At 46.7% G+C, this 9,970-nt stretch overlaps 1 protein-coding gene across 2 annotated transcripts in view; it reads right to left on the bottom strand.

Moving 5' to 3' along the window:
• Nucleotides 1–9,970, bottom strand: part of LOC120924718 (cytosolic phospholipase A2 gamma-like) — a 553,986-nt gene that overhangs the window by 492,272 nt on the left and 51,744 nt on the right. The gene's annotated exons all lie outside the window — the stretch shown is intronic.

The following is a 9,970-nucleotide window of genomic DNA, read 5'->3' on the forward strand; positions in this document are numbered from 1 at the left end:
GAATGCCTCAGCAAACCTACGCTGCATGGCCTCCCTGATCCTGCAAAGCCTGCGTAAGGATCCTCATGTTTGTGGTATCAAGGAGAGGGATCATTACTGGCTGGCAACTCTCCTTGATCCACGTTACAAGAGTAAGGTAACGGATCTTATGTTGCCATCGCAGAGGGAGCAGAAGATGAAACATCTTCGGGAGGCCTTGCAGAAGGGTCTGTGCAATGCGTTCCCAGAACCTGGGGGATTACCAAATCCTGTTCCTGGACAATGTGTTGCTGAGGCTTCAGTGAGTCACAGAAGGAGCGGTGGAGAAGGTGGGCGTCTGACCGATGCGTTCAGACAATTTTTTAGTCCGCAGCCCCAAGGTATGACCGGTTCCAGCAACCATCGCCAGCGTTTGGTTTACATGGTGCATGAATACCTAGGGGCAAGATCAGACTTGGACACCATCCCCACTGAAAATCCTCTGGCTTACTGGGTCTTGAGGATGGATCACTGGCCAGAGCTTGCACAGTATGCAATTGAGCTACTGGCTTGCCCTGCATCCAGCGTTCTTTCAGGATGCACATTCAGTGCTGCTGGAGGCTTTGTGACCGATCACAGGGGGCGCCTCTCCACCGACTCCGTCGATAGACTGACCTTCATAAAAATGAATCAGGCTTGGATCAACACCAGCTACCAAGCACCGGATGCAGATGTAACTAAATTTTTTTTTTTTAAATGACAGATCCCTTGGAGACTGCCTATGCTGATGCTGAGTGACTGTTCTGTTATGCTGCTGACTGAATATACTTTTCCTCCTCACTGATCTTGCTCATAGCTAGTAAGAACATTTTTGTTTCTGGGCTCCGCCACCAGTGCCTAAGGCCCAATTTTTCTGCCCCTGTTTAACAGGGGCGTCTAATAACAATTTTTGATGCAATACTTTGCATGTGGCTCTTTGCTGCGCTCCAATTGCAGTATCTGTGAGGGGTTGCAGTGTTGTGTTGTGCCTAAGGCCCAATGTTTCTGCCCATGTTGAACAGGGGCATCTAATAACAATTTTTAATGCAATACTTTGCATTAGGCTCTTTTCTATGCTCCAATTACAGTATCTAAAGGGGTTGCAGTGTTGTGTTGTGCCTAAGTCCCAATGTTTCTGCCCCTGTTTAACAGGGGCGTCTAATAACAATTTTTAATGCAATACTTTGCATGTGGCTCTTTGCTGAGCTCCAATTACAGTATCTGTGAGGGGTTGCAGTCTTGGTTTGATTATTTTCTAATTTGAGTTCATTCTAGCTTTCTCCTACGTTATCATAGTGTCATGTTTATTTTCCTTTACTAAATACTCATCATTGTCAATGTAAACACCACAAATCTAGATTTGTTCTTTTAGGCATCATTGATATAATAAGAAGCCAGACATTGTTGAGTATCCAAAAATATTTATTGTATCACACCTAAAATGTGTCCTTTTCATTATTTTTTTTAAATATCTTAATAGAAATTGTTTATTTTTTTTGTTTTAATAACTATTTTTGCTTTTTAATACTTGTCTACATCTATTTTTTTTTTAAACCCTCCCCAGAACATCAATAATATTCTTGAGGTTTTGGTCCACCTTTCTGTTGTTCTTTATGATCTTCTCGAGGGCGATGTTTGTGTCCTCTATTTGTGCCCTGCAGGACATGATCTCCCCAATTACCACCTGGGCACTGTAAGTGTCTAAGACGCCACCAACAGCTCGAACACCTCCTGAAATTTGGAAAAAAAAACATGTATTACAATTATGCAGGCCTACATGTATTACCTGAAGCTGTGCGGTATGACACTGACCTGATGTGGTGGCATTTTGCACTTCCTGTACATCCGGCGAGGGTGGGGCTTGGCACTGTGTGGGGTTGGTCGGCTCAATTTCTGCAGCTTGATTGTGGCCTATGAGATTGTAAAAAAAGGATGGATGAATCAAAAAGATTAGAGGCCTGAAAGAGGAATATCAATCATTCTTTTTAAAAAGTGTGGTACAATTGTCTGTTTTTTCAATCCTTCTAAAGCTTAACACTGGATTTTATCCATTACCGAAGCTGCTGCATTTCTCTTATCTTTGGACAAGTTTCCTACATGGAAAAACAACAAGTATACACTGGATCACCTCTGTGTGACACGCTAACTAGGTTGTTCTTGTGACCAACACTCAGTGCCGATCCTGACCTCCCTGGGGCTCGAAGCAAAATGACATGGCACATTAAAAATGAGAAGAGGGGGGCGCTGACGACAGTGACATGTCACATTAAAGAAAGTTGAGAAGTGGGGGGAGGGGGTGTTGTGCTGTCGGAAATTACATCTTACATTAAATTGAGAAGCAAGGGGTGCTGACTTCTTGCCTCTTCTCCCATGCAGTCAGCGAGTTGAGAAGCAGGGTGAGGGGGCGAAAATGACTTCTTACTAGGCGGGGCCTCTAGTTATTTGGGGGGCCCTTCGCAGCTTTGCGGGGCCCTAAGCGGCTTGCATAGTGAGCCTATAGGGCGGATCGGCCATGCCAACCATTGTGCTACTGAGTCCATATGTGTAAACCAACTTCTGTGCTGAGCATACTCTCCTTTTACTGTATATTGACTTAAGTTGGATTATTTAAATCTAGTTAACACATCTACATTAAATAAAAAAATTGGTCTCACATAAAAAGATCTTAAATACAACGAACAACCAATTATTATGCCCACAAACATGAACCTTGAAACGTCTATTCTTGGACTGTATATATTGTGAGGGATTAGCTCGTGGGGATCACCTTTTCTGAAACACAGTCCGCAAGCAGGCACTTTCTTTTAAGTCTGGCGGATGCCAGATTTTATTTGTAAAAATAAACAAAACAGTAAATTAAATCCTTGCCGTCCGACGCTAAACTAAACAAACAGGATCTCCTCTCTATACAGTGCGGGGCTGGTCCCCATCACCCACAAAATAACAATAAAGCAAACCTTTTCTTGCAGTTACTTTCCATAGAGGCCCTCACACTCAGGTTCCCTCCTGAGTCTCCAAAAATCCCAGCACACTGTTGTGCTCACTTCCTGTTCATTTAAAGTCCACCTGACTGTGGACTCCAGTGGACCCAAACATCCGGACCGGAACGCTAGCCAGCCCCAGAGGCTGTGAAACCCGGACCGGATTCCGGTTCACTCCCCCATAATGGAACGAATGCGAGGTGAAATGTACCTATTATCATGTATCGCACCTCACATACCGTCACATATCCTCCCCCTCTGCTCAAGCCCCTGCGGCTGAGCACTTGACCCAACCATACAGTGCACACGGGAGAGGGCATCTGCATTATTTTGGAGCTTTCCCGGCCTGTGCTCCACCGTAAACTTAAAGGGCTGTAAAGCCAGGAACCACCTTGTCACACGAGCATTTTTCTCCCTATTATCACACATCCACTTCAGGGGAGCATGGTCTGTGATCGGCTTAAATGACCTCCCCAGTAGGTAATACCTCAGGGAGTCTAAGGTCCACTTAATGGCGAGACACTCCTTTTCTACAATGGCATAATTTTTTTCGTGAAAAAAGAAAAATGTAGCGCCAACCAGTGAATAAAAATACCCACCAGGTAAACATGTAGGTGGGTGGTGGTCACGCTGAGAAATAGTGCTAAATCCTCAGCGTTAACACACGGTGAAAAGGATCATAAATGCCTAGAGTTATGAAAACAAATCACTCAGGGCTAAATATGAATGTGCTTGAATGCAGTGGTGAACAAAACAACCAATTCTTATGAATCTGTATGGCTACAGATATAAACAAGGCGTAATTAACACAATGTGAATAGTCCCATGTACATATAAGGGTGGTTCTTTATTTCTCATATGTATGCAGATAGTCCCTTCAGTTGGAAACAACACATCTTCAAATGGACATTCCTTGGCAAAATAGAAGAATTTAATACTCTTACCAGCTACCGTTGACCCACATCTCACCGTATGGTGGGTAGGTCTTCAAGGCTTGTATGGGCTAGACGCCCTCCAACGGCACCAATGAGGATGGAAATCCCTGTTGTGATGCTCCAGATGGATCCCAAAGGGAAACTGGTAACGCTGACCTTAGGAATGTCCAGTAGGATGGTGTGGAGGATGAACTCCAGGTTTCAGAGGGGATGAAAGAAAAAAAGGAAGAGAACACCTCCTCATAGTGTAAAAGATTTAATTTAAAATCTCCAAAAAATAAAAAATTACACAGCAAGGAAAGTCCCTGATATGTCCGAAAATGACATGCTTTTAATGTGAATATCCCGAGATTTTAGCTGCCCTGCCTCTGCACTGCCTCCTGGCGTGGTGGCCATCTGTAAGCCAGAGGGGCCCCATACTCTTCTATTGCCCAGGGGCCCCATGAGTTGTCAGTCCGCCCCTGGTTCTAGTTTAAGCACAAATTTCATAGAGTTTTATTGAGGCCTAAGAAAATATAACCATGCCAATAGGCCAGGATACAGCGTTGTTAATATGTATGAATGTGTGTGTTGGGCCACCCACAAACACCACCCAATGTTAACTAAAAAATTATTAATTTGCAAATAAGTATTATCTGCTAATTTTTTGGGGATGTCTACACATCCCATGAGGCCTTGTAATGCACTGACATTCACAGACATGACTAGGCATGATGGGAATTGTAGTTCCTGAACAACTGGAGGGCCGTAGTTTGAAGACCCATGATTTGGGGTGTACACAGCAGTGCTGGAGTGCAATTTGCTTAAAGCGGTGGTTCACCCTGATTTTACACATTAGGTCTATGCAATTAGTAGGCAATGACAGTAACCACACCATTTTTTTTTTTTTTTTAAGACCTCCTTTTCAGCAGCCGTCTGTGTCCTGTCACTCAAAATCCCCCACGGGGAATGGGCGTGTAAGTCCATTCTCCCCGTCCTGTCAATCAATTTCTTACACTCCTCCGGAGAAGCGCTGGACAACGGGGCGTGAGCTTGTGACGCCGGCCGTTGTTTTGGCATCATTGTAGTGTTGACGGCGACGCTCGCCGTCAACACTGCACATGCGCGGGATAGAGCGGTGAATGCTGGGAGGCCAGCATTCACTGTATCCCGGAAGAAGACCCTGTCGGCTTCAAAGAGCCCACAGGTAAGATGGAAACGTCCATCGCCTATGAATATAACATCTTCTTTTCAGAATTACATCGCTTACGCCGGCTCTAGGAGTGGGACACCCTGGTAGTGCGGGAGTACAGGTAAGCCCTGAGGATTACTGCACAAAAAAAAAACGATATCCCGCCGAACCCCCGCTTTAATGGGGACACTAGTTAGATTGACCTGTGTCCCCAAGAAAAGACACTGGTAGGGTTTTAACCTCACTTCCTGTTCAGCTGTGTGACAGGAAGTGAAGCCAATTTTAAGAAAAAGGACACAAAGCTCAACCCAAAAAAAACACATGCAGGGGCTCTAACACTCACTTGGCTTCCCTCAAACACCCACAATTTGAATAGGATTGCCTTGCGCTAGATTTAAGCATAGTGCTGTAAATCAGCACTTCAAGCCTGTCCACCAACACGCCCCCCCAACAGGCCATGTTTGCAGGTTTTCCTTCATCTTGCACATGTGCTTTAAAAGACAGTCTGGACAGCAATTCTTGATAAGAGAAATCCACAAAACATGTCCTGTCGGGGGCACTTGAGGGCTGAGGACCACTGCAGTAAAAAGAAAATACTTACCACTTTGACTTTAATTTCCTCGAGATTAAACATGGCAAACGTTTCATGCCTACACACCAGGAAAGAAGCTTAGACAAAAATCACACATAATTTGTTAGGCCCAAACCTATTTCAGCTGCAGCTGTCAAAATATAGCATGAAAAAGTAACAAAAAACAAACTTCCAAATTTTAAAGTAATTTTTATTGGTCAACAAAACAAGGCAAGCAAAAAAGACAAACAAACAAAAATACATTTCAAAAATGAAAATAAACATAGGTTAACCGTCCCAACATCTTCAGAATTTTTTTAAAAAATAAGGCAGCAGAGACAAATACATCAAAGTGAACATCATTTAAAAATAAACAAAAACCATTGGCAAAATAAACATGCAACAAACCACATTTCTGTTTAGCAACAGCATTCCTGCCAGCTTGCCCCTCTGAGGGCAGCTGAGGACTGATCGATCCCTGCTTTTTATAACATGTGCTAGTAATGAAGCAATTGAAATCACATGAACAAATTTCAGTCTCCAGTTTGGGTGAGCTTATAAGTGCTTACACCCGGTAATAACCCAACCAAGCTTCTATGAGCATCCAAGTGATTTTCACCCTTTAAAAAGAGAGGAATTTTTTTTCTAAGTGTCTGAGCAGGCTCAGTTCATCTCACATGCAGGAACAAAGCTGCAATGGCTGCTGAAAGCATGAGAGCTTTTTTTTTTTCCTGAACTCATGCTTTCCAGGCTGAAGGGGAGGTCTTAGTGAATTATTACGTAACAAAAATAAATAATAATAATTAAAATGCCCCTGTCCTCCCAGTCAGAAGCGAACACGCACATTTTTTTTTCTTCAGGTTAACAGTTTAGAGTTACAGAGGAGGTCTAGTGCTAAAAGTATTGCTCTCGCTCTAACGCACGCGTCAATACCTCACATGTGTGGTTTGAACGATGTTTACATATGTGGGCGGGACTTGCATAAGTCCCGCCCACATATGTAAACACCGTTCAAACCACACATGTGAGGTATTGACGCGTGCGTTAGAGCGAGAGCAATACTTTTAGCACTAGACCTTCTCTGTAGCTATAAACTGGTAACCTGAAAAAAAAAAGGTCACCTATGGGGATTTTAAAGTACTGAAGTTTGAGACCATTCCATGAGTGTTTGCAATAGTAAAGCGTGACATGTTAGGTATCTATTTACTCGGTGTAACATTATCTTTCACATTATCACCAAAAATTGGGCTAACTTTAGTGTCTTGTGAATTTTTAACCACTTGAGCCCCAGACCATATTACTGGTCAATGACTGGGCCAGTTTTTGTGATTCGGCACTGCGTCGGTTTAACTGACAATTGCATGGTCATGCGACGTGGTTCCCAATCAAAATTGGCGTCCTTTTTTTTTACCACAAATATTTTTATTTTTTTTGGTGGTATTTGATCACCTCTGCGTTTTTTTTTTGCTATAAACAAAAAGAGAGCAACATTATTTTTTTACCAAAAAAAATCATTTTTACTGTTTGCTATAATAAATATCCCCAAAATTATCTAAAAATAATCTTTTTTTCCCCTCAGTTTAGGCCGATACGTATTCTTCAACATATTTTTGGTTCCAATAAATCGCAAAAAGCGTTTGATTGGTTTACGCAAAAGTTATAGCGTCTACAAAATAGTGGTTAGTTTTATGGCTTTTTTCTTGTGTTTTTTTATTAGTAATGGCGGCGAACAGCGATTTTTATCGGTAAAGCGACATTATGGCGGACACATTTTTGGGACCATTGGCATTTTTCTAGCGACCAATGTTCTAAAAATGCATTGCTTACTATGAAAATGTCACTGACAAGGAAAGGGGTTAACACTAGGGGGCGAGGGAGAGGTTAATTATGTTCCCTGGGTGTGTTCTAACTGTAAGGGGGGGGGGGTGGAACTGACTAGGAAAAATGACAGATCGCTGTTCATACATTGTATGAACAGACAATCAGGCATTTCCCCCCCTGACAGGACCGGGATAAAGGGGAACTCCGCGCCAAATTTCAAACAAGAAATCGACGTGGGTCCCCCTCCAGGGGTACATTAGGCTCTTCGGCTTGGTCTGGAACGTGAGGGGTTAAACCCACGCCGAAAACCAGCGTGGGGTCCCCCCCTAGATCCAGACCAAGTCCTTATCCCAGGCACGCAGTCTAGCCAGACAGGAATGGGGGTGGGGACGAGCGAGCGCCCCCCCTCCTGAGCCGTACCAGACCGCATGCCCTCAACATGGGGGAGTGTGTGCTGTGGGGGAGGGGGGCCCCCCCCACCCCAAAGCACTCTTGTCCCCATGTCGATAGGGACAAGAGCCTCTTCCCGACAACCCTGGCCGTTGGTTGTCGGGGTATGCGGGCGGGGGGCTTATCACAATCTGAGAGGCCCCTTTAATAAGGTGGCCCCCAGATTCTGGCCTCCCCACCCTATGTGAATGAGTATGGGGTACATTGTACCCCTACCCATTCACCTGGGGAAAAAATGTAAAAAAAATAATACACCACACACATTTATAAATTAATTTATTAGTCAGCTGGGGGTCTTCTGCCGGGGCCCCCCACCACCACCCCATTGGGCCCCGGGCTTCGCCATCTTCCACCTGGGCCCCCCACCCCATAAGGCTCTTTTGCATTCGGGGGGGGGGCAGGCTTCGCTGATTTCTGCCGGGGGGTACACCTACCCCCCCCCAGTCTTCTGCGCCGTCTTCTGCCGGAGCCCCCTTTACCATGAGGCTCCTTGCCTATGGGGGAGGGCTCCGGGCTTCGTCGATTTCTGCCTGGGGGGGTGCTGTAGCCCCCCCGGGCTGTTTTCTGCCAGAGCCCCCTTCACCATGAGGCTCCTTGCCTATGGGGGAGGGCTCCGGGCTTCGTCGATTTCTGCCGGGGGGGGGGGCTGTAGCTGGTGGCATTGCCCTATATAAGTCGCTGCCCGCCGCTCACACGGCATGTCAGCGCGGGACCTCGTTGTGTCAACATCCAATGGAAGAGAAGGAAGAACACAGCGGAAAGAAAGCCCTGGGCTCCCGGAGGAGCCAGGCAGAAGAGGGAACAGAGAAGACAGCAGAAAGAAAGCCCTGGGCTCCCGGAGGAGACAGGCAGAAGAGGGAAGAAAGCCCTGGCTCCGCGGGGGACAAGAGAAAAGACCGGGGAGTTGGCGCACCCCCGGCAGAAGACGAACAAGACCAGAGCCCTGGCGGAATCCCCCGGCAGAAGTCGCCGAAGTCCGGAAGCCCCCCCTAATGAAAAAGAGCTTAAATGGGTTGGGGGGCCCCGGCGGAAATCCCCGGCAGAAATCGCCGAAGCCCAGGGTCCCGGCGGAAGATCGGGAGAGAGCTAAAGAAGAAAGGGGGGGGGCCCGGAGCTGACTAATAAATTATTTTATTCTGTGTGGTGTGTTTTTTACTTTACACTTTTCCCCAGGTGAATGGGTAGAGGTACGATGTACCCCATACTCATTCACATAGGGTGGGGGGCCGGCATCTGGGGGCCCCCTTATTTAAGGGGGCTCGCAGATTCCGATTAGCCCCCGCCCGCATACCCCGACAACCAATGGCAAGGGTTGTCGGGAAGAGGCTCTTGTCCCTATCGACATGGGGACAAGAGTGCTTTGGGGTGGGGGGGCAGTGCCCCCCTCCCCCACAGCACACACTCCCCCATGTTGAGGGCATGCGGTCTGGTACGGCTCAGGAGGGGGGGGGGGGCGCTCGCTCGTCCCCACCCCCATTCCTGTCCGGGCCAGACTGCGTGCCTGGGATGAGGGCTTGGTTTGGATCTGGGGGGGAACCCTGCGCCAATTTTCGGCGCGGGTTTAACCCCTCCCATTCCAGACCAAGCCTAAGAGCCTAATGTACCCCTGGAGGGGGACCCGCGCCGGTTTCAAGTTTGAAATTTGGCGCGGAGTTCCCCTTCATGGTCAGCGCAGGCTGAAAACCGCTCGGAGATTCCGTGCGCCGCGTCACGCAGCGCAATCACGGGTACGCCGCTTGGTATTTACCAAGATTTTCTCGGCGTACTGACAGCGCACGGGAAGCTCCGAAATTTCTCTGTATGCATGCCCAGTATGCAAATGAACCTCCCGCACTGTGTTTACAAAAAACACTTTCACTTTCAATTCGGCCCGCCAAACACATTTAAACACATGTCACTTCACTTCCCCTGCATCACACCCTCCCTCCCCTAATAAACTCCCGCCCGAACCCCCGCAATTTACATTTCAATGTGCCGTGTGCCAGGTTATAGTGGTGCACAATGCGCCCTCTCCTGGGCGCACTGAGCACTTTAGTAACTATTG

This window comes from Rana temporaria, chromosome 1 (genome assembly GCF_905171775.1).
Source record: "Rana temporaria chromosome 1, aRanTem1.1, whole genome shotgun sequence".
NCBI classification, from domain to species: domain Eukaryota; kingdom Metazoa; phylum Chordata; class Amphibia; order Anura; family Ranidae; genus Rana; species Rana temporaria.